This window comes from Phyllobates terribilis, unplaced genomic scaffold (genome assembly GCF_046119375.1).
Source record: "Phyllobates terribilis strain yellow unplaced genomic scaffold, ASM4611937v1 Scaffold_9__5_contigs__length_417890890, whole genome shotgun sequence".
NCBI classification, from domain to species: domain Eukaryota; kingdom Metazoa; phylum Chordata; class Amphibia; order Anura; family Dendrobatidae; genus Phyllobates; species Phyllobates terribilis.
The window spans coordinates 119297429-119320680 of NW_027362769.1; the positions used below are offsets into that span (position 1 = coordinate 119297429).

The 23252-nt window shown below is 43.1% G+C and overlaps 1 protein-coding gene across 3 annotated transcripts in view; it reads left to right on the forward strand.

Moving 5' to 3' along the window:
• Positions 1-23252, forward strand: part of STK39 (serine/threonine kinase 39) — a 438417-nt gene that overhangs the window by 275622 nt on the left and 139543 nt on the right. The gene's annotated exons all lie outside the window — the stretch shown is intronic.

Sequence of the window (23252 nt, forward strand, 5' to 3'; positions counted from 1 at the left end):
TAATAGAGATTTTTTACCGTGGGATGGCAAAACCACAGTTATTGTTTACTGTGGTATACCACACTTTTTTAAATAGAGATATTTGCGGCTGAACAGTGAGCGACACACTCAAACAGTTTTTTTTTTAGATACAAATGGCCCAAAATGCATAATACAGAGGTTTGAACCGTTTAAGTGCAAAACAACACTTCTGTTTCTCTAGACTACACCAGACTATTTTCAACAGTTATATTTGTGTCTGAAAAATCAGAGACATGCTTTTTTTTGGGGGGAGGGGGGGGACACACCAAAAGGTTAATAAGACGGGTATTTGTACAGTGTGAAGGAGGAAAAAAAAAGGAGGATTTAGATGAAAAAAAAAGGATTTTTCCTGGCCCCCGACACCTGGTGCTAAGTCCAGCAATTTCAGCAACAGGAGCACACAGGACTGTAATGCAGCGTTTGCTGGTATAACCACTGTGCCTCCTATACAGCCTGCCTGCCTGCCTGCCTGGTATCTGGGATGGATATTAGTCCTGAAAAGGACTGTTTGTTTGTTCTGGCAGCCTTTACAGACCCTACACTAACTATTTTGCAGTTTATATCTCTCCCTAAATCAGCAGCGCTGTCCCTACACTGTCTGATCCGGAGCGACTGTGTCCAAGATGGCGGCGCCCTGTTTTAAATACTCGAGGTGACGCTGTGCGGCCAGCCAATCACTGTAATGCCCACAACCAACATGGCTGCAGCATTACAGTGACTGGCTGGCAATCCCTGCATGTTCATTGGCTCTGTAAAGAGCGCCAAACATGCAGGGCGGAGACCCAAGCTCCCGCCCGAGTAACCCGGAAATGCTCGGTGCTCGCCGAACATCCCGAGTAGCGTGATGCTCGGGCGAGTACCCAGCAGTGTCGAGCATGTTCGCTCAACACTAGATATAATATAAAACACTGTGACGCCGGTGATAAAAAAAAAAAAAAGTGGCTTAAATTTGACAAAACAGTGACATTACCTAGAACCACTAGCTGCCATTTTTCTGAACCGTAAACATGCATCAAAAGTATTTTTTTAATGTTTTACATCTTATTTTTATTATGCTTTTGAGTCTGAAGAGTTCCCAGAGCATAATAAGGGAGATTAAATTTATTGAGAATAACTTCTCTTTCCAATCAAATTTCCCTGGAAAATCTGTGTGAACAGATGAACGCCAATTTTGGCTGATTCGCTCATGTCTATTGAGGAGCATAGTATAATAAAAGTCATCAACACTCTTTGAACTGAGTAACTGCATAGCTCCAAACCGGTCTAGCATTAACATCAGTTCAAAAACTGTACGCCGGGAATTTCATGGCATGTATTTCCGTGGCCGAGCAGCTGCATACAAGCCTTACATCACCAAGCACAATGCAAGTTTCAGATGGAGTGGTGTAAAGCCGTCACCACTTGGCAAGGTAGCATTCCAATAAGATTTAATGTTCTTTTACAGAAATATAAGAGCTATTTCTTCAATGTCACTGACTACCCTTTAAGACAATTTACAGGTGCCTCTTCCACAGCTCTGTACCGAGATTGTCATCATTTTCTTAGGTCTATGTTGCCAGGGGGGCCACCAATTTCGTTTATCGTATCTCACACATACGCTCTGCCGACCACTCCTATACTCTCTATACTCTCTATAATCGAGCATCTGCCAGACGTATCTTTGGTATATAAGCCCGTCAGAAACACCCTTCTTTGAAAAGGAATAAATAATCACCTGAAGAAAAAGGGAAGTGTCATGCTTCTGGATTCGAACCCTTGATTTTGTGTTATGTGGTCGGCGTCTCTTTCCTCTGTGCCACGACTGATACACCTTCTCTTTGGGTGTTTTAATTACATTATCTTTGTTTCTGTCGGTTTTTGGTAACACATGTTTTTCATGTACTCTTTTTGTTTGTCCTATCACCTTTCAGGTGCTGCTTTAAATACCTTCCCCTTTTGGTGTTTCCTGCTGGTGATAGACTTCGTTGGATTCATTCTCTTTGCTGTAGTTTGTGTCAGTTGCAGTTGCTTTCAGTGCGATTCCTTTTCTCCTTAGGGAACTGCTACCTTATCAATCCTAAGGACTGCTAAGGACATTCAGGGTAAGCCGCCGTCGAGTGAGGAGACCATTGCATTACCTTAAGGTTCCAACCTCCACGGTCAGGCAGGGATAGACCAGGGTCAGGGCTTTTCCTAGTCTGAACAGGGACTAGTGAGGTTCAGGTATTTGTCTTCCTGGTTTGTACGTTACCCGTGTGAATGTGCTTTGGCAGTCATAACAGGAAAGGGGAGGGGAAGGAATGAATATGCAATTGGCTGCAGTGCTAAGATTTATACAGCATTTCTTTAACCATAATATCTGGTGTAATACCATATTATGACTCGGCTGCTGGAGTTCTCTTAATATGTAAATTTAAACCTAATTTATCTATAATCTTTTCTTGAAAAGAAATACATTAGTTGTATAATATTCAATACCTTGGATTGCAATGCTACTTAAGCTTTCACTGAAGTTCGCTCGCTCGGATCTTTTCATGTTTTTTTTTATCTATAATAAACAATGTTTGGCAGAGAATAGATTTTCCATTATTGATCTTCAGCCTCCGTTCAAGTAATCAATATGATTGTATTTCTTCATTCTTGGATTAATGGATTGTTGGAGATAAACAGTGCTTAACGATCCTTTTCTGACTTTCTTTTGTTACAGATATTAGTAAAGTGTCACCGTGCACCAAAATCCTTATAAGCACATACATTTTGTTCTGTGTTTGGGACAGCAGTTAGCTTTATGCTCCTGTATGAGTAAAAGCTACGGTATCGGGCTCAGTGCCAACAGGAAGGGTGGATGTGTGCACCTGTACTCTGCCGACAGGAGCCGTGGATGTGTGTGCTCTTGCTCGTTGCCGACAGAAGAGGTGGATGTGTGCACCTGTACGCTGCCGACAGGAGCCGTGGATGTGTGTGCTCTTGCTCGTTGCTGACAGAAGAGGTAGATGTGTGCAACTGTACGCTGCCGACAGGAGCCGTGGATGTGTGTGCTCTTGCTCGTTGCCGACAGAAGAGGTGGATGTGTGCACTTGTACGCTGCCGACAGGAGCCGTGGATGTGTGTGCTCTTGCTCGTTGCCGACAGAAGAGGTGGATGTGTGCGCTCCTGCTCTGTTTCGCTCCTGCTGGGTGTTCATGCACGGCTGAGTTTTCAATTCAGACAGCACTGTCAATCAGCAAAGTGGGAAAGGTTTGGCCACACCAAGGATGCACCAAGCACCCACATTTGCATAAAGATTAAGGATCATTTTCTGGATAATCAAAGCTAAAAAAACTAAAGAATAAGAGCGATTTTTATAGGGGCTAAGTCCCCTCCATGACCTTCTGATTAGTTCTGTTGGTGACAGAGTCCATTTAAACTTGCATGTAAAATTGAGAAGTTTTGACTCTCTAAAGACCCGAGAAAACAGATCTGAGACGAGACCTCACACTAGCACATCTGACTAAGGAATGCATGAACTAGTATTTATAGGTATAAAACTCTTATATCACTGCATGATTCAGTTTTTGGGGTGAGACAAGACTAATGGGTGGAGGATGGTCCCAGCTTGGAGATACAAAGACCAATGTAGTGCTGCCGCATGCTGCTTTGACAGATCTGTTTCCTCCCATGTTGAATACGAGAGGACCTCTAGTCTGCTAATAAGAAGACAGTAAGTGAATCAAAACTTCTGAATTTTTAATGCATATACACACGTGGTCAAAATTGTTGGTACTCCTCGTTTAATGAAAGAAAAACCCACAATGGTCACAGAAATAACTTGAATCTGACAAAAGTAATAATAAATTAAAAATCTATGAAAATTAACAAATGAAAGTCAGACATTTCTTTTCAACCCTGCTTCCACAGATTTTTTTAAAAAAAATAAACTCATAAAATAGGCCTGGACAGAAATGATGGTACTCCTCTTAACTTAATATTTTGTTGAACCATCAATCACTGCAATCAAACGATTCCTGTAACTGTCAATGAGACTTCTGCGCCTCTCGACAGGTATTTTGGCCCACTACTCATGAGCAAACTGCTCCAGTAGTCTCGTGTTTGAAGGTTGCCTTTTCCAGACGGCATGTTTCAGCTCTTTCCAAAGATGCTCAATAGGATTTAGGTCAGGGCTCACTGAAGGCCACTTCAGAATAGTCCAATGTTTTCCTCTTAGCCATTCTTGGGTGTTTTTAGCTGTGTGTTTTGGGTCATTATCCTGTTGTAAGACCCATGACCTGCGACTGAGACCAAGATTTCTGACACTGGGCAGCACGTTTCTCTCTAGAATCGGTTGATAGTCTTGAAATTTCATTGTACCCTGCACAGATTCAAGACATCCTGTGCCCGATGCAGCAAAGCAGCCCCAGAACATAACAGAGCCTCCTCCATGTTTCACAGTAGGGACAGTGTTCTTTTCTTGATATGCTTCATTTTTCCATCTGTGAACATAGAGCTGATGTGCCTTGCCAAAAACTTCCATTTTTGTCCATAGAACATTCTCCCAGAAGCTTTGTGGCTTGTCAACATGTAGTTTGGCAAATTCCATTCTGGCTTTTTTATGATTTTTTTCAACAATGGTGTTCTCCTTGGTCGTCTCCCATGAAGTCCACTTTGGATCAAACAGCGACGGATGGTGCAATCTGACACTGATGTTCCTTGAGCTTGAAGTTCACCTTTAATCTCTTTAGAAGTTATCCTGAGCTCTTTTGTTACCATTCGTATTATCTGTCTCTTTGATTTGTTATCAATTTTCCTCCTGCGGCCACGTCCAGGGAGGTTGGCTACAGTCCCATGGATCTTAAATTTCTGAATAATATGTGCAACTGTAGTGACAGGAACATCACGCTGCTTGGAGATGGTCTTATAACCTTTACCTTTAACATGCTTGTCTATAATTTTCTTTCTAATCTCCTGAGACAACTCTTTCCTTTGCTTCCTCTGGTCCATGTTGAGTGTGGTACGCACCATGTCACCAAACAGCACAGTGAGTATCTGTAGCCCTATATACAGGCCCACTGACTGATTACAAGATTGTAGACACCTGTGATGCTAATTAGTGGACACAACTTGATTTAACATGTCCCTTTTGTCACATTATTTTCAGGGGTACCATCATTTCTTTCCAGACCAATTTCATGAGTTTAATTTTTAAAAAAAATTCTGTGGACGCAGGGTTGAAAAGCAATGTCTGACTTTCATTTGTTAATTTTCATAGATTTTTAATTTATTATTACTTTTGTCAGATTCAAGTTACTTCTGTGACCATTGTGGGTTTTTCTTTCATTAAACGAGGGGTACCAACAATTTTGACCACGTGTGTAAATTACAAGGCTTATTTTTTTTCACAAATCTCTGGAAAACCTCCATACACCTATGGTTTGTACGCAATAATTAAACTACGTAACCTTATATCATTGAGGTGGAATTTTTCTTTACATGTTTATAGGAGGATCAGTTTAATGCATTCGTCAGATGGCTTAACGCTCATATTATGGTTCACTTTACAATATCTGTAAAGTTATAATTTTCTACTGGAAAAGATATTATGCACAAGCTAAACGAGTATTTAAACAATGAATACATGAAAATGGCACAATTACATATTCAAGTTTTCTTCTTTTATATTTTAAATGAAAACACTCGGTAAAGAAAAATGGCAGCAAAATAGATAACAACGGCTGTGTCCTTCTCTACCTTTCCTCTTGGCTTGACATATCCCGAGATAAGTGGCTATAGATTTCCAGTTTTAAAAGAAAAAAAAAAAACATGATTTTGCGTTACTCTGTTCGGAGATGTATATGTTGTATGTGTCCTTTTTATAGCCACCAAGTAGTTGTAATGTGCATTTCAGCTTGTTGAAGACTTTGCTAGCATGTTGTGATCAGGGCCGGCTCCAGGTTTTTCTGGGCCCCGGGCGAAAGAGTCTCAGTGGGCCCCTTTAACACATACCTGAGTGATATCTATTGTAAATTCCACAATAGCTCAGAAACCGGTGAATCGCTCCACACAGAATACTGGCCCCCATGTAAGGCTCCATACGGAATACTGGCCCCCATATAATTCTTCATACGGAATACTGGCCCCCATATAAGGCCCCATACGGAATACTGGCCCCCATATAAGGCCCCATAAGGAATACTGGCCCCCATATAAGGCCCCATACGGAATACTGGCCCCCATATAAGGCTCCATGCGGAATAATGACCCCCATATAAGGCTCCATACGGAATACTGGCCCCCATATAAGGCTCCATTCAGAATACTGGCCCCCATATAAGGCTCCATACGGAATACTGGCCCCCATATAAGGCTCCATACGGAATACTGGCCCCCATATAAGGCTCCATACGGAATACTGGCCCCCATATAAGGCTCCATACGGAATACTGGCCCCCATATAAGGCCCCATACGGAATACTGGCCCCCATATAAGGCCCCATACGGAATACTGGCCCCCATATAAGGTTCCATACGGAATACTGGCCCCCATATAAGGCTCCATACGGAATACTGGCCCCCATATAAGGCTCCATACGGAATACTTGCCCCCATATAAGGCCCCATACGTAATACTGGCCCCCATATAAGGCCCCATATGGAATACTGGCCCCCATATAAGGCTCCATACGTAATACTGGCCCCCTTATAAGGCTCCATACGGAATACTGGCCCCCATATAAGGCTCCATACGGAATACTGGCCCCCATATAAGGCTCCATACGGAATACTGGCCCCCATATAAGGCTCCATACGGAATACTGGCCCCCATATAAGGCTCCATACAGGATACTGGTCCCCTTATAAAGCTCCATAGAGGATACTGGCCCCCATATAACGCTCCATACAGGATACTGGTCCCCTTATAAAACTCCATACAGGATACTGGCCCCCATATAACGCTCCATACAGGATACCCGTCCCCTTATAACGCTCCATACAGGATACTGGCCCCCATATAATGCTGCATGCAGGCTCTTACCCCCCACATAATGCCCCATACAGGCTGTCCCCCCCTTATAATGCTCCATGCAGGCTGTTACCCCCCACATAATGCCCCATACAGGCCCCCCCTTTTAATGCTCCATGCAGGCTGTTTCCCCCCACATAATGCACTATGCAGGCTGCCCCCCCCCTTTATAATGCCCCATGCAGGCTGTTCCCCTCTTTATAATGCCCCATGCAGGATGCCCCCCCCCTCTCTTTATAATGCCCCATTCAGGATGCCCACCCCCCCCTCTCTTTATAATGCTCCATGGAGGATGCCACCCACCCCCCCCTTCTCTTTATACTGCCCCATGCCTCCATACATTAAAAAAAAAAAATCAAATACTCACCTCCCTTCTCCTCACCTGCTACCTGCTGCCCGCTGCTCGGGTCCGAACTCCAGCGTTGTCGGCGTCTTCCCGCTCAGCGCTCCCTGTGACGGCTCAGGGGAGCGCGCGGTGTAAAGACGTCACAGGGAGTGCAGAGCAGGAAGACAGCTGATCTGCGGAGGCACGGGGAGAGGTAAGTATCTAGCTGCCGGGGCCCTGAGCAAGCGGCGGAGAAGGGCGGGCGCTGACACCGCTCTCCTCCGCCCATAGCCCAGCGGGGTGCGCGACCGCCAGTGGGCCCCTCTGCCTGCTCAAGGCCCCGGCATTTGCCCGGGTGCGCTCGGTGCTGACGCCGGCCCTGGTTGTGATGATAACGTTTTAAATTTGTATGGTTAGATATTGGTCTCCTTAAACACAAGCTGTCAGCAGGATTTTGTAATGTAAAATAAAGACATGACTGTATTGAGGCTGTAATACTGATTAAATTGATACTTTTGGTGAAGAAATACGCTTTGTGGTTCTTCTTTAATCACAATTTGAAATTTTCAGCTAATCAGATTTCGGTGTACAGGGACCGGACTGTGCACTGTGTCTCCTCCTCCCTGTCTGTGATTCCCCGGCCCTCTGCCTGCCTCCAGTCTGTGAATGACAGGTCACTGCTGAGGTTTCAAACAGAGAAGAGAGGTCTGTCGTGAGCCTGAAGCAGATGGAGGGGCAAGGGAATCACAGACTGGAGGCAGGCAGAGGGGCTGGGGAATCAGACTGGAGGCAGGCAGAGGGGCTGGGGAATCAGACTGGAGGCAGGCAGAGGGGCTGGGGAATCAGACTGGAGGCAGGCAGAGGGGCTGGGGAATCAGACTGGAGGCAGGCAGAGGGGTCAGGAAATCACAGACTGCAGGCAGGCAGAGGGGTCGGGGAATCACAAACTGGAGGCAGGCAGAGGGGCTGGGGAATCAGACTGGAGGCAGGCAGAGGGGTCGGGGAATCAGACTGGAGGCAGGCAGAGGGGTCGGGGAATCAGACTGGAGGCAGGCAGAGGGGTCGGGGAATGAGACTGGAGGCAGGCAGAGGGATCGGGGAATCACAGACTGGAGGCAGGCTAAGTGGCTGGGGAATCACAGACTGAAGGCAGGCAGAGGGGTCTGGGAATCACAGACTGGAGACAGGAAGAGGGGCTGGGGAATCACAGACCGGAGGCAGGCAGAGGGGCTGGGGAATCACAGACTGGAGGCAGGCAGAGGAGCTGGGGAATCACAGACTGGAGACAGGCAGAGGGGTCGGGGAATCACAGACTGGAGGCAGGCAGAGGGGCCGGGGAATCACAGACCGGAGGCAGGCAGAGGGGCCGGGGAATCACAGACTGGAGACAGGCAGAGGGGCAGGGGAATCACAGACTGGAGACAGGCAGAGGGGCCGGGGAATCACAGACTGGAGGTAGGCAGAGGGGCTGGGGAATCACAGACCAGAGACAGGCAGAGGGGCTGGGGAATCGCAGACTGGAGACAGGCAGAGGGGCTGGGGAATCACAGACTGGAGGCAGGCAGAGGGGTCGGGGAATCAGAGACTGGAGGCAGGCAGGGGGGCTGGGGAATCACAGACTGGAGGCGGGCAGAGGAGCTGGGGAATCATAGACTGGAGGCAGGCAGAGGGGTTGGGGAATCACAGACTGGAGGCTGGCAGAGGGGCTGGGGAATCACAGACTGGAGGCAGGCAGAGGGGCTGGGGAATCACAGACTGGAGACAGGCAGAGGGGCTGGGGAATCACAGACTGGAGACAGGCACAGGGGCTGGGGAATCGCAGACTGGAGACAGGCAGAGGGGCTGGGGAATCACAGACTGGAGACAGGCAGAGGGGCTGGGGAATCACAGACTGGAAGCAGGCAGAGGGGCTGGGGAATCACAGACTGGAGGCTGGCAGAGGGGCTGGGGAATCACAGACTGGAGACAGGCAGAGGGGCTGGGGAATCGCAGACTGGAGACAGGCAGAGGGGCTGGGGAATCACAGAGTTGGAGACAGGCAGAGGGGCTGGGGAATCTCAGACTGGAGACAGGCTGAGGGGCTGGGGAATCTCAGACTGGAGACAGGCAGAGGGGCTGGGGAATCTCAGACTGGAGACAGGCAGAGGGGCTGGGGAATCACAGACCGGAGGCAGGCAGAGGGGTTGGGGAATCACAGACCGGAGGCAGGCAGAGGGGTTGGGGAATCACAGACCGGAGGCAGGCAGAGGGGTTGGGGAATCACAGACTGGAGGCAGGCAGAGGGGTTGGGGAATCACAGACTGGAGGCTGGCAGAGGGGCTGGGGAATCACAGACTGGAGGCAGGCGAAGGGGCTAGGGAATCAGAGACAGTGAGAAGACCCAATGCACCAAAATCTAATTAGCAGAAACCTTCAAATGGTGATCAAAGTAGAACCACAAAGAGGATTTATTCACCAAAGATATCAATGTAATCTGTATTACAGCCATGTCTTTATTTTACATTACAAAATCCTGCTGACCGGTTCTCTTTAAATGGGTTTTCCAGCAGAATTTTATTGGCATCCTATGCCAAAAATAAAAAGGTAAAAAATGAGCCCAGTGATGCCTGTCCAGTCTATGTTGACACTGCTGTATCTATGACATTGGTACTACAGGACTTAACCGCTGCAGCCGATCACTGGGCTCAATGGGCATACCAAAGCATTTGGCACAAGATTGGTAAGCCCAGTAAATGGCTGTCGCATTGCAAAGGCGGAGAGGCTACGCTGGATCAGCAGGGTGTAAGTAGGACTTTATTTTATTATTTTCATGCAGGGGATGCCTACAAAATAAAATAAAAATATCCTGGACAACTCCTTTGACAAATTCACTGAAAAGTAAGAGGGAACACATCTATAGTCTCAGTCGTGTCTCTGTTAATAAGCCTACTGTAATGTTTCCTAAATGGACCTACACTGCTTGTGGTTGTGGATATCATACTGCTCCTGGATTGTGGCGTAGGTGTATGAGGATGAGTAACAGAATATCAGGACTGATGTATTAAGCCTACACAACTGGAGAACCCAATAACAGGGCCAACCAGTGTCAGACTGGGGTGCCAAGGGCCCACCAGTAACTAACTCCAGGGCCCCACTCTTCTGCTACATGCAATTGTGACATTAACCTCAATCATAAATTTATATAACAATGATCTGGGTAGATTGTTAAATGAATAAGATGCCGCCATTGTCTGTACATAGTGATTCAAGTATATTGTGCCAAGTACTGCTCATATAAGAGGGTGGTGGCCCACCGGAGGATTCTCCTGTGCTCCTGTGGGCCAGTCCAAGCCTGGGACCAACACCACTTTTCCGTGCTTGGACCTAAACAGCCGAGATTCCAGTATAAGTATAGACAATCTGGTATGTGCATGATTGGATATTCCTGGGCTGCTAATACTTTGACATTTCTGATCATAGGGAACCTCTTTGCCCAAAGTATTCTGGATAATGAGAATTTCTTTATAAAAGTTGACAAAGGGTTTTTGCATTGAGGATAGACTCACACCTGAAAGTCACTTCTGCCGTCTCTTTGGGGGATTCGTTGGATGCACCAAATACATAAAATAAACAATCTGTTATCTGAAATAACATTTGGCTGCTCCTAATACACCGTTTCAAGCCGGGTCCCACCGGCAACTCCATCCTCTTCTTCCAGATTCACAGATCTGTTGGGTTTGTTTTTTTTTGTGTGTGGTTTTGTGCACTTTTTATGTCTCTGTTTTGTCAGTTCTGCTTTATTCCCTCCGGCGGCATTTTTCTACGCTTCAGTCCATTGGCTTCAGATTAATGGCAAATATATTCCTGCAAAGACCAATGAGCATTTTTATATTTTACTTTCGCACAAAGTAAAGTCAAAGCACAGTGAGAGAGAAGTGCACTATAAAGAGACTTGGAATACTTTGTACATTATTTTTTCTTTCTATGTGAAATACATCCGTAGAACTGAAATGTGCTTTTGACAGGCTCCATAACTTTTTTTTTATTTACCTCCGTGAATTGTCTTTTTTTCTAAGCCTTTTGGTAGAGACGCTTTTTTATTGTCTTTTGTCTTTTAATTTGCTTTTTAGTGAGACTGTTTTTTTTTTAACATACTATATAGATTAAACCAATACGAGAACAGCCGGGGACCGCTCTCCGCAGAGCCGTGTGCAGGTGTTGCATTGCATCAAAGCAAAAAAAATGGTACTTATTGTGAAAGACAACGCTGAGCTTCCTTTTAGATTAACAGCTCCTGGGTATCTCAAAAGGATTCTCTAAAAGAAAACAGGATGTAGTAACTATGGAGAAAAGAAAGGGAGTCTACACCTTTGGGGGCAATTATTTAGTTACTTTTATTTATATTCATTTATTTGGGACTAAAAATCATTTTTTCATTTGTGTTTCATGAACATTTTTGCACAGTTTGGCTCGTACAGGCTCTTTATTTCCCTGCACATTCAACTTTGATATGGTCTGTGGTCGTAAATAAGCTGAGAGGAACTCAGAAAAAGACAGATAAAAGAGTTACAGATTCCCCTGTCAATCCGTCAAAGCAGACTCACTGACGGATTCTCAGCTAACTCTGCAGCAAGCGTTAGACAGTGCAGCGCCGAGGCTATAGGAGGCAAACGGTGCAACATTTTTAATTGAAACCCAATTGCAAAAATGATATTTAGCCACAAGTATTGGCATTGAAGTAAGAAAAAAAAAGTCCCCATAGATGGACAACCCCTCTAAAGAACGCCTTTACTAAAACATGTCAGCTATTGAAGTGTTTCCAATAAAAGGAAGCCTTTTGGAGTCTTGGCTGATCTAAAGTTAGCTTTTAGGATTAGAGGGCTGAAATCTGTACATTGATCTCTCAAAAACTGGTTGAAAGTGAATAATAAAATGAGGCTGTAGTGACCCTGGTGATGCATACCACGTGTGAGCGCACTCAATCCGTCATCCACATGTTTGCGCAGCATTTTGCTAGAGATTTTTTTTTCATAGGGCAGTGATTAAAGGGTTAGCCTCATTATAAATCTTCAGGAGCAAACTGCTCCCCGTCCTTCCGGCTTGCTGCTTGTCTGGGGGCGGTAATGAGTGACTGTTGAATGATTAACAGTTTTGGCCAGTGGCATGACTGCATTGATGGCCCAAATAGTGCAGTTTCCGATGCTTCAAGCAGAGTAAATTGCAAAGTTGATTGTTTTTACAAACATTTTTTACATTTTAAATTGTTTATGATGTTGGGAAATCCCATTTAAATATCCTTCAAAGTGAATCTTTTAAGGCGATCCCTTAGCCAAATGTCAAGTTCCTCTCTTTTAGAGACTACTGAGGATCCTGGAAAGAAGATAACGTTTTCTTCTCACCTCTATTGGTGCCATCAATCATGCAACTGATCACATAATTGCGAGGGTCCTGGTAGATAACTAGACCCCTGACACAGCTGTAACCAGGCTCAGACTGGCCCACCGGAGAACAGGAGAATCCTCCGGTAGGCCGCCCCTGTGAAGGAGTGCTGATGAACAGTGCTATTACACTTGATTCACAATTTGCAAAAATAGGTATAATCTAATCATTGATTAAACAAGCTAGCCAAGTTAATATTACATAGAAGCAAAAGTAAATTTGGGAACTAGGGTCAGGTTTATTTTTGCATTTAGCTAAAATAGTGGGCCCCAAGAATCAATCAATGATGCTGGTGGGCCTTTGCCAATCCAGTCCGACTATAACAGTGACCCTAGTCTCTGCAACATGGCTGATTTATCTTTCAACTACACAGATAAGTCTTACAAGAATAAAAAAATAAACAAAATAATGAAATACCCCCCCCGCCAAGAAATGCATTATTGTAATACTTAATAAATAGGTAACGTATTGTGGTAGTTCGGCTCACTTGGTTGCACAGAGAGGTACACAGGAACACTGTTTCTTTAAATCTTCTGCTGGGTTTATTAAAAGCAGTGCATAAACCACAGCAATGTTAGCAAAAACAAACCCAGGAACCGCCCACTTTTGGAACGGACAACCCAAGGTTTGTCTTTCCTTCACATGACGAAACAGCTCTGAGCTTTCACCTCCATGCCCATCCCATACACAAATGCTCTAAAAGGCTGGGATTTTATCCTCTGACCTCCTCCCTTTCTACAGGTGTTAAATAACCCTAGCACTAAAGATGGCTGATTAACCCCTTTGTGTGCTGGAACCTTTTTCTTATATTTAATTACTGGAGCTTACAATCTCAGTGCTACACATCTTCCCTCCAGTACTTTGCCAGTGACTTTGTCACAGTATCAAAATAAATGATATTATAAGCAAATCATCTACTTTAGGGTAACATTATAGCCCCGATTCATCAAAGTTATTACACCAGAGTTCTGGGGTAAATCACTTTAAAAAGTTGCAAAATTTTTGCGCAACATGCAGTTGCATGAAAACGTAGTGTCTTTTGGCCATTTTGATGCCAGTTTTGCCCAACTTTGCCAAAATGAGCAGACCTAGGGCGGGAAAGGGGCACGACTCCACAGCTCGCCTAATTCATGATGAGTTGTGGCGTTCCTTACACCAGAAATCTAACTCCAGACCCTCTTAATGAATCAGGAGTGTGTAACTCCAGCTCGTCCCACATCAAGACCAGCATGAGTATCACTTGATGAATCAAGGTCCATATGTTTATGAAAAAAAAAAACTATTGTGTAAGAAAGCTTATTTTTCCACTGTGATCGATTAAAAAGGTTGTCTACTACTTTTTCATTGATGACCTATCCTCAGGATAGGTCATCAGTGTCTGATCGGTTGGGGTCCGACACCCAGCAATCTCGCCGATCAGCTGTTCTCTGTGTCTATGGTGGCGGCCGCTGGCTGGAACTGCTCTATTGCAGAGCTGCTCCATCTTCTGGTAGTGGCCGTGGCAGGGTACTGCATATCCGCCTCCTATTCAAATCAATAGGAGGCGGACGTACAGTACCCCGAGGCAGCCATTATCAGAAGATGGAGCAGATCCACAATCGAGCAGTTCCGGCCAGCGGCTGCCGCCACTGAAAACAGCTAATAGGCTGGGGTGTCAGACCCTGACCGATCAGACCTCGGTCTGATCACATCGGTCATCAGAAGAGATGTGATGTACTAGCCATGAGAAATATGTCATAGGTCCCATATGCATATTAAGCTGGAACTGCCTTGAGAAAGTCTTGGTGTACTTGGACTGCTTCTTTCAAGTGCATTGACACGCCCACAGTGCACTTCCAGCCTGATTAGCATAAGATTTCTACGCTTGATTTCTCATGACTGGCGCATCATATCTCTGCAAAAAAAGGTATATTTTTTATTGGGTAACAAGCATCTACACAGCCTGACAATTACTTCCATATTTAAAAATGTTCAGACATTTTCCCTTTAATATGTTGTACACCCAAAGGTAAAAAAAAAATCCTAAAATTGTAACCGTTTTCACTTCATAAGGAAGAAAGAATTTGTTTAGTAAATATTCAGTAAAATATACTGTAATAAGATAAGAAACAATGAAATATTCCATCAATAGATTTCACAAGGACTTCATCTGAAATTCTCTCTCGTACTCAACAGTAGTCAAACGTGAATTCTTCGTGGAGAAAAGACATGAGTGGGCTGCATCTTATTACCGGCCCTTCCATGACTTAAGAAATTTGTGCTACGGAATAATTGGAAATTATAAATAATAGCCGGGAAATAACTTGGAAATGGCGTCAGTGTCTCTTTTATTTTTCTCCTGTCCCTTGCTATAGTCTACTAGAACATTGGCAAATGGTCAGCAAAGTGCTCAGTGCCCGTATTATTTCATGGGCTGAAAAGAGGAGTTGGATTCAGTCTACTGAATATCTGTAATGGCCCATAAACTACTTTTATGGGATTCCATAATCATGTGACGAGTAGGAAAGAGATGCATTTTTCTTCTATAAGTGGTAAATTATCTTCGGTACATTCCTTTTTTTGACAATCCTTATATAAGTGATGATCGGTCAGGTCAGCAAAACCTCTGCCTTGCTTCTTAATGTACCATTAGGACTGAAGTGATGATGTCACCAAGAATAATGACCCAATGGACAAAATGCTAAAAATGTACTTTATTCTGGACATGGTGAAAGCAACACAATGGGGAAGAGTGTGCTAAACAATAGCATGCTGGCTCAGTGGATAGCACGTTGCCTTGGAGTGCAGGGATAAAGTCCAACCAAGGGAAACATTTGCACAAAATTGGTATATTCTCTGAGTATTTGCATGAGTTTCCTCCAGCACAATAAAACATACAATAAAAACCATTTGGAATTTAGACTGTGAGTCCCAATGGATGCTGGGTCTGATGTATGCAAAGACAATCCCAGTACAGCACTGTGGAACATGTTGGTGCTATATAAATTATAGGGAACTCAGAACATTGCAATTGACTTTCCCCAGAACTCTGAACATTGCAATGGACTTCCCCCGGACCTCCGACCATTGCAATGGACTTCCCTCGGGGCTCTGAATATTGCAACGGACTTCCCCACGGAACTCCTAACTGTTCGGTGTTTAGCACCGGACACTAACTGACCGGTACAAACGCCAAACTTTGAAAGTCGGGTTCGTTCATCTCTATAAATAAATACAGAGACAGCATCATGTGCATCAAATTTATTCTGGGTTTTCCATTTTAGTGCCAATTATTATGGTGCATATGTGGTTGTGATTTTCTGTTCTCCACACATGCACATAGGGTAATGCACACAGTGATGTTCAGCATAGGAATAATGCACATAGTAATGTCACAGTAAAGGAGTATTGCACACAGTGAGGTCACAGAACAGGGGTATTGCACACAGTGATATCAACATACACAATTAATGCACACAGTGATGTAATAATACAGCGGTAATGCACACAATGATGTCATAATACAGGGATAAAGCACACAGAGATGTCATATTATCCAGATGTGCTGCACACAGTCATGTCACAGTACAGGGTAATGCACACAGTGCTGTCACAGTACAGGGTAATGCACACAGTGCTGTCACAGTACAGGGTAATGCACACAGTGATGTCACAGAGAAGGCATAATGTACACCATTATTACATAACACAGTAACATCACACATAGTTAGATTTAGATTGAGGTCACAATAAACCTTCTCCATCACCCTCCATTATCCATAGTCATCACTAGCAGCATAGTATTTTGAGTAGAATTGGGCACCATATTGTTGCCTTTCTTGTTACCCCAGTAGTTATTCCCATGTAATTAGGATACATTTGCAAAGTAATTTACAATGAAAGCATTTGGTTTACAAAACACACAAACAATTTCCATATTTCATTTTTGCTAAGTAAATTCTAGCAAGTGAAACAACCCCATGTGGCTACAGGGGAGGCCTGTGGGGTTTTCAATATACGGCTCATAATTTATTTTTCCAGGGGGCCTGGAAGGATTTGTTGGAGCTGTTTATTAGACGTCTGCTTTAATTACTAACGCGTAATATTTTGCAAACACGCTCCAGACAGCTTAGCATTTGAGCATCAGAATGGGTCACTTCTTCCAACTGAGTCCATCCGTCTTTTCATTCTGATAGTGATAATGGTTTTGAGCAATAGTTAAGTACACTTGGCTGCTGGATGCCGTTTTATCAGAGTTAGTGGCTTCATGCCTCACTGCAATCAAATCTGAGTCTATTTCTACCTCTGTGTCAGGGAACAGAAGAATAATACACCACAAAACGTATCCTCTTGTTATTTGGATTTCAACTAGATTGAACTTTTCACTGAAAACAGAAAATGCCATGGCAATTAATTGCATACTCGCGCTTCTTCTTAATTCTGCCTCCAAAAATAAATGGCATTTAAAACTGCAAATAAAGTTTTATTAGAAAACAAAAGGAGAAAATAACTTTATGATTAATAAATAAAATCTGTGAATTATGAACTCTGCAATACTCTCCCTTCTAAGTGAGTCACAAGATGCAGCATTGACTACAACGTATCACAGTGAGGAGCTTGTGACTAATAGTGTGAGTATTTTGGCACAACTAAATGGAGGTTAAGAGGCCAAGGGAGATGATGGTACTGGATGCTGGAGAACTTGTAAAATCTGACGCGGAGGACAGCAAAGAGTGGCAGCCATAGTCTAAGGGAGCGGAGCCTAGCCGGTAGAGGAGCATAGCACGTATTAATGGCTATGGATTCAGACTGGGATATCATAAAGGCGTCTGCATGTGGAGATGTCACAAGACAGTGTATCTATCTATCTATCTATCTATCCCATATCTATCTATCTATCTATATCTATCTACGTATTATCTATCTATCCCATATCTATCTACCTATCCCATATCTATCTGTTATCTATCTATCTATTATCTATCTACGTATTATCTATCTATCCCATATCTATCTTCCTATCCCATATCTATCTGTTATCTATCTATCTATTATCTATCTACGTATTATCTATCTATCCCATATCTATCTTCCTATCCCATATCTATCTGTTATCTATCTATCCTCTATCTATCTATCTATTATCTATCTATCTATCTATCTATCTATCTATCTATATCTATCTACGTATTATCTATCTATCCCATATCTATCTACCTATCCCATATCTATCTGTTATCTATCTATCTATTATCTATCTATCTTTAGTGATTGACTCGATAGCCCCTGTTCTGAAACCGATGTGCATGCTAAGTCTTTTCGTTACACTTTTGCTTCTGTTTTGATCCTTTCCTAACTGCACAGTGTGATTCTGGCCTCAGTGCACCGTTGTGTGGAGACAGGTGCTCTTTGTCTTTTTTTACCTTTTCCTGAATGTCTGGTTATTACAGCTTAATCATTATTTGATTGCCCCTAGTGTGCACCGTCCTATGTCCTGGGCAGGATGGAGACGTAACCCCTTGTGTGTAGATTGCGGCAGGACTCCTCCTTGGAAGAACCATTTCTTTTATATATTTACAGCATATATTTGCCATGCTCAGCCTAGAGGCAAGGGTGGGATTTGCAGAAAATCCTTAATTCTTAATGCCTTTGGCAGCATAAATCCTAATATTTGCTGTAGGATTTTGTCTGCCAAATCCATAGATATTCTGCTCTTTCTCGCTATACACATATACCATTTTCTATATGCACAGTGCATAAACCTCATATATATGTATGTACCTCAGATACTTCAGGATAAAATAGATTACCTGTAATGGTGTTTCCTTCCGCGACGTAGCTATCCATCTTTGCAGAGGTTAAACTTCTATGGAAAGTAGTAAAGTGAATGTGCGGTAGATTGGATGACATTGTTATCAGCCGCACATTGGCCTTGTGTTTGCTTTTGAAAGGGCACTAATTGCTTGTAGCCTGATTGTTTCATCAGTTTCTTTATGCCCTGATGGATATAGTGATGTCTTCTTACTTATTACCAATAAAGCATCTGCATTCAGAGTCAGACTAGGGTGCCAAGGCCCCACCTGTAACATTGACTCTGGTTCACAAACTTTTCTATATTATAATAAATGGGATAGTTTGTTAAATGAATGTTGAGATGATGTCCTTGTCTTTACATAGTGAAACAAATGTATTGTGAAAGCTACAGGTGCTTCTCACAAAATTAGAATATCATCAAAAAGTTAATTTATTTCAGTTTTTCGATACAAAAAGTGAAGCTCGTATATTATATAGTCATTACAAACAGAGTGCTCTATTTCTAGTGTTTATTTCTGTTAATGTTGATGATTATGGCTTACAGCCAATGAAAACACAAAAGTCATTATCTCAGTAAATAAGAATACTTTATAACAACAGCTTGAAAAATGATTTTAAAATCTGAAATGTCTGTTCAGTAAATGCCCTCAATACTTGGTCGGGCTCCTTTTGCATCAATTACTGCATCAATGTGGCGTGGCATGGAGGCGATCAGCCTGTGGCACTGCTGAGGTGTTATGGAAGTCCAGGTTGCTTTGATAGCAGCCTTCAGCTCGTCTGCATTGTTGGGTCTGGTGTCTCTCATCTTCCTCTTGACAATACCTCATAGATTCTCTATAATAGATTCTCTATGGGGTTAAGGTCAGGCGAGTTTGCTGCCAATCAAGCACAGTGATACTGTTGTGTGTAAACCAGGTATTGGTACTTTTGGCAGTGTAGACAGGTGCCAAGTCCTGCTGGAGAATGAAATTTCCATCTCCAAAAAGCTTGTCGGCAGAGGGAAGCATGAAGTGCTCTAAAATTTCCTGGTAGACGGCTGCACTGACCTTGGTCTTGATAAAACACAGTGGACCTACACCAGCAGATGACATGGCTCCCCAAACCATCACTGATTGTGGAAACTTCACACTAGACCTCAAGCAGCTTGGATTGTGGCCTCTCCACTCTTCCTCCAGACTCTGGGACCTTGATTTCCAAATAAAATGCAAAATTTACTTTCATCTGAAAACAACACCTTGGACCACTGAGCAACAGTCCAGGTCTTTTTCTCCTTGGCCCAGGTAAGATGCTTCTGGCATTGTCTGTTGGTCATGAGTGTCATGACACAAGGAATGCGACACTTGTAGCCCATGTCCTGGATATGTCTGTGTATGGTGGCTCTTGAAGCAATGACTCCAGCAGCAGTCCACTCCTTGTGAATCTCCCCCAAATTTTCGAATGGCCTTTTCTTAACAATCCTTTCAAGGCTGCGGGTTTCCCGGTTGCTTGTGCACCATTTTCCACCACACTTTTTCCTTCCACTCAACTTTCCATTTATATGCTTGGATACAGCACTCTGTGAACAGCCAGCTTCTTTAGTAATGACCTTTTGTGGCTTACCCTCCTTGTGGAGTGTGTCAATGACTGCCTTCTGGACATCTGTCAAGTCAGCAGTCTTCCCCATGATTGTGGAGCCTACTGAAAAAGACTAAGGGGCATTTTTAAACGCGTAGAAAGCCTTTGCAGGTGTTTTTTGTTAGTTATTCTAAATTATTGAGATAATGACTTTTGTGTTTTCATTGGCTGTAAGCCATAATCATCAACCTTAACAGAAATAAACACTTGAAATAGATCACTCTGTTTGTAATGACTCTATATAATATACGAATTTCACTTTTTATGTTGAAGAACTGAAATAAATTAACTTTTTGATGATATTCTACTTTTGTGAGAAGCGCCTGTACTTCTCATATAGGTGAAATGGAGAGCGCATTCCTACATGGGGGGCCCACCGGAAGATTCTCCTGCTCTGTAGTGGGCCAGTCCAAGCCTGTTTGCATTACTCTGTCTACTATTTTTTTAAGCTGGTCACCTCACTCCAGTCATCTTGGGACATCTCGAAAGGAGAGGAGAGAGAATAGATATTTTTTTCTAGATAAAACTACTACTTTTGTGGAACTGTGGTACTTCTAGGCTCTTCCATAGTGGATCCAAGCAAGGTCTCTCCACAGGTATTGATTGAAATTACAAGTTACTGTACTGGATCCTTGATTTATGCATTTATGACTTTTTAGTAAGGTCAAAGGTCATTCCAATCTGACTCTTACATTTCTGAGAAAGGTATATGTTTATCCAGATACCGGCAAGAAGAGGTGAGTTACTAAAATATCATAGCTCAGCTACCCCACCTTGTCTAACAGGAGTCAAGACGAGATATTCCCTTCTCAGCCATGAAAGACTTAGATGGGTATAACACTATAAATAAGGTTTTATCATCAAAACAGTTTTGTAAGATTATTGGTGGTGTTATTTTAATATACATATTTATTTTTCAGCTTTGCCTTGTAGACCAGGACAAGGCTGCTGAGTCATCTCATTATCATTGGTCAATGTATAATATAAAGGGAACCTGTCATGAAAAATAACGCTATTAACCTGCAGATATGGGTTGAATCTGCAGGTTAATAGCGTTCTGACACCCTGTTGCTGCCACGCTGAGAGCCCCGCTGCCTGGAGGAAATGAACTGTTGTTCAGTAATACGGGTGGCGCCAGCGCGGTTTCAGTCACTGATCAGTGCATAGAGAGCAGTGGCTGTAACCATGCCCCTGCCTCTGACTGACAGCAGGCTCTAATGCTGAGCTGCTGTCAGTCAGTGCTGGTGATGCAGTTACAGCCGCCACTCTCTATACACAGAGCAGTGACTGAAATTGTGCCGTTGCCGCCCAGTGACTGAAAGAGCGAGGCTGCCGGTGGAATAAAAAAACACAAAAATTGAACTTGATTTAAGTTGTTATACATGCAGCACATAAACACAATGAACATAAATCCTGCTGTAACTAAATAAGTAAAAAGTAAAATTGCATTTAAATAACATAGGGTTCTTAGTAGCACTGTTTTTGATCAAAAATAGCATAAAAGCCATCCAGTTCGGCACGGTGACCCTATTCGGGACAGTCTTGGTGTAGGACTGTCCCGAATAGGGTCACCATGCAGTGGTGGAATGGCTTTTATGTTATTTTTGATGATAAATAGTGTTGCCAAGAACCCCTATGTTATTTAAATGAAATTTTGTTTTTTACTTATTAGTTACAGCAGAGCTTATGTTCATTTTGTTTCTTGTAGGCTTTGCCAGTGGAATAAAATTAATTTCCTTATGGGATATCTATAGGATATAGTGTCTGACTGAGTGAATGGAGAGGGGTAAGTGAATCACTCCTTCTATTTAATTTCATCGGAGTTATGAAAATAGTCAACATTCATATTTGGTTGTTTCCCAAAATCCGACAGATCCTCACATATAGACAGACCACCTCTCTGTTTTCTGCCTGGATGCGGCAGTCACCTCATCATATGGGACAGATGTTGTAGGGTGCAAGTCCCAGAGGTGGAATTTGCTTCTTTGAGACCATATGACACATTTTTAATATGCCATAAATGCAGCCACTATGCAGCTGCAGGTCCCATTTATGCTGCTACCATAAAGCAGTTACACATTGCTGTGCTACCTTCGTAGACTATAGAGGAAGGAAGTGTGTCTCTCATATTAAAATAATAATAATTACATTTTTTCGCTTCTATAGACTTACATTTAAATGGTTTCCTGTATTTTCAGGCAATTTAATCTAATTTTTAGATAGATAATGACATAAATAAGCAATTTGCAAATCACTATTAAATCAATATTAAAAAAAAAATCACTGCAGATAATTTACTCCAAAGTGGTGGGAACTAGGTGTCTTTCTTCTGTCTAAATTGCTGTCTGTTCCCTGCTGTCAAATGTAATCTGTCTTTAGGAGCATTAAAAGAACAGACGTTCCAGAACCTATTGTGCTGGCAGAATTCTGATGAAGAGAAGCCGTAGAGCGTAAATTGACATGCAATAGATATCAAATCCACAGCGCTGATTAATTTATGCTGCGGATTTTTGCTACAATGGTTATATGAGTTTTCTAAAAAAACAAACAAACAGATTTTCCCTCTGGAATCTGCTGTGTTTGTGCCCCATGGGAATTTACCCTAATAAGGCTACAGGAAGGGGCTCACTTAGTGAATATTGGGCAACAAATTTGCAAGTATTAAATCATTAGTAAACATCATCTTCAGTGTTTCCGCTTTGCAGTCCCGTCAGATGCAGCCTGTGTGTCGCGTACCTTGACACAATGCCGTATCCACCATTCATTTGTATTCATGTTCCCTGTCCCTTTTCTAAAAATATCAGATCTTCAGGGCAATGAGTTATGAGAGTCCCAGAAATGGAGCTGCTTTTCGTGACATCCTGATTGTCTTTTTATGCAAGCATTGTAAATAAATAAATAAAATGCAAAATCCAAAACGGCCGAGCTTCGAGATCTCATTTTATTACTGTTCTGTAAGTCTGAATATGTTATCAATCACGTCGGAAAAGGAAATCTGTCCCAGTGCTCACCGATGATGGCTGAAGGCACCAGCACATGTAGAGGTCATATTTCACATCAATGACATGAGAAGGATAAAAGGACTGACCTTGATAGAAAGAGCTC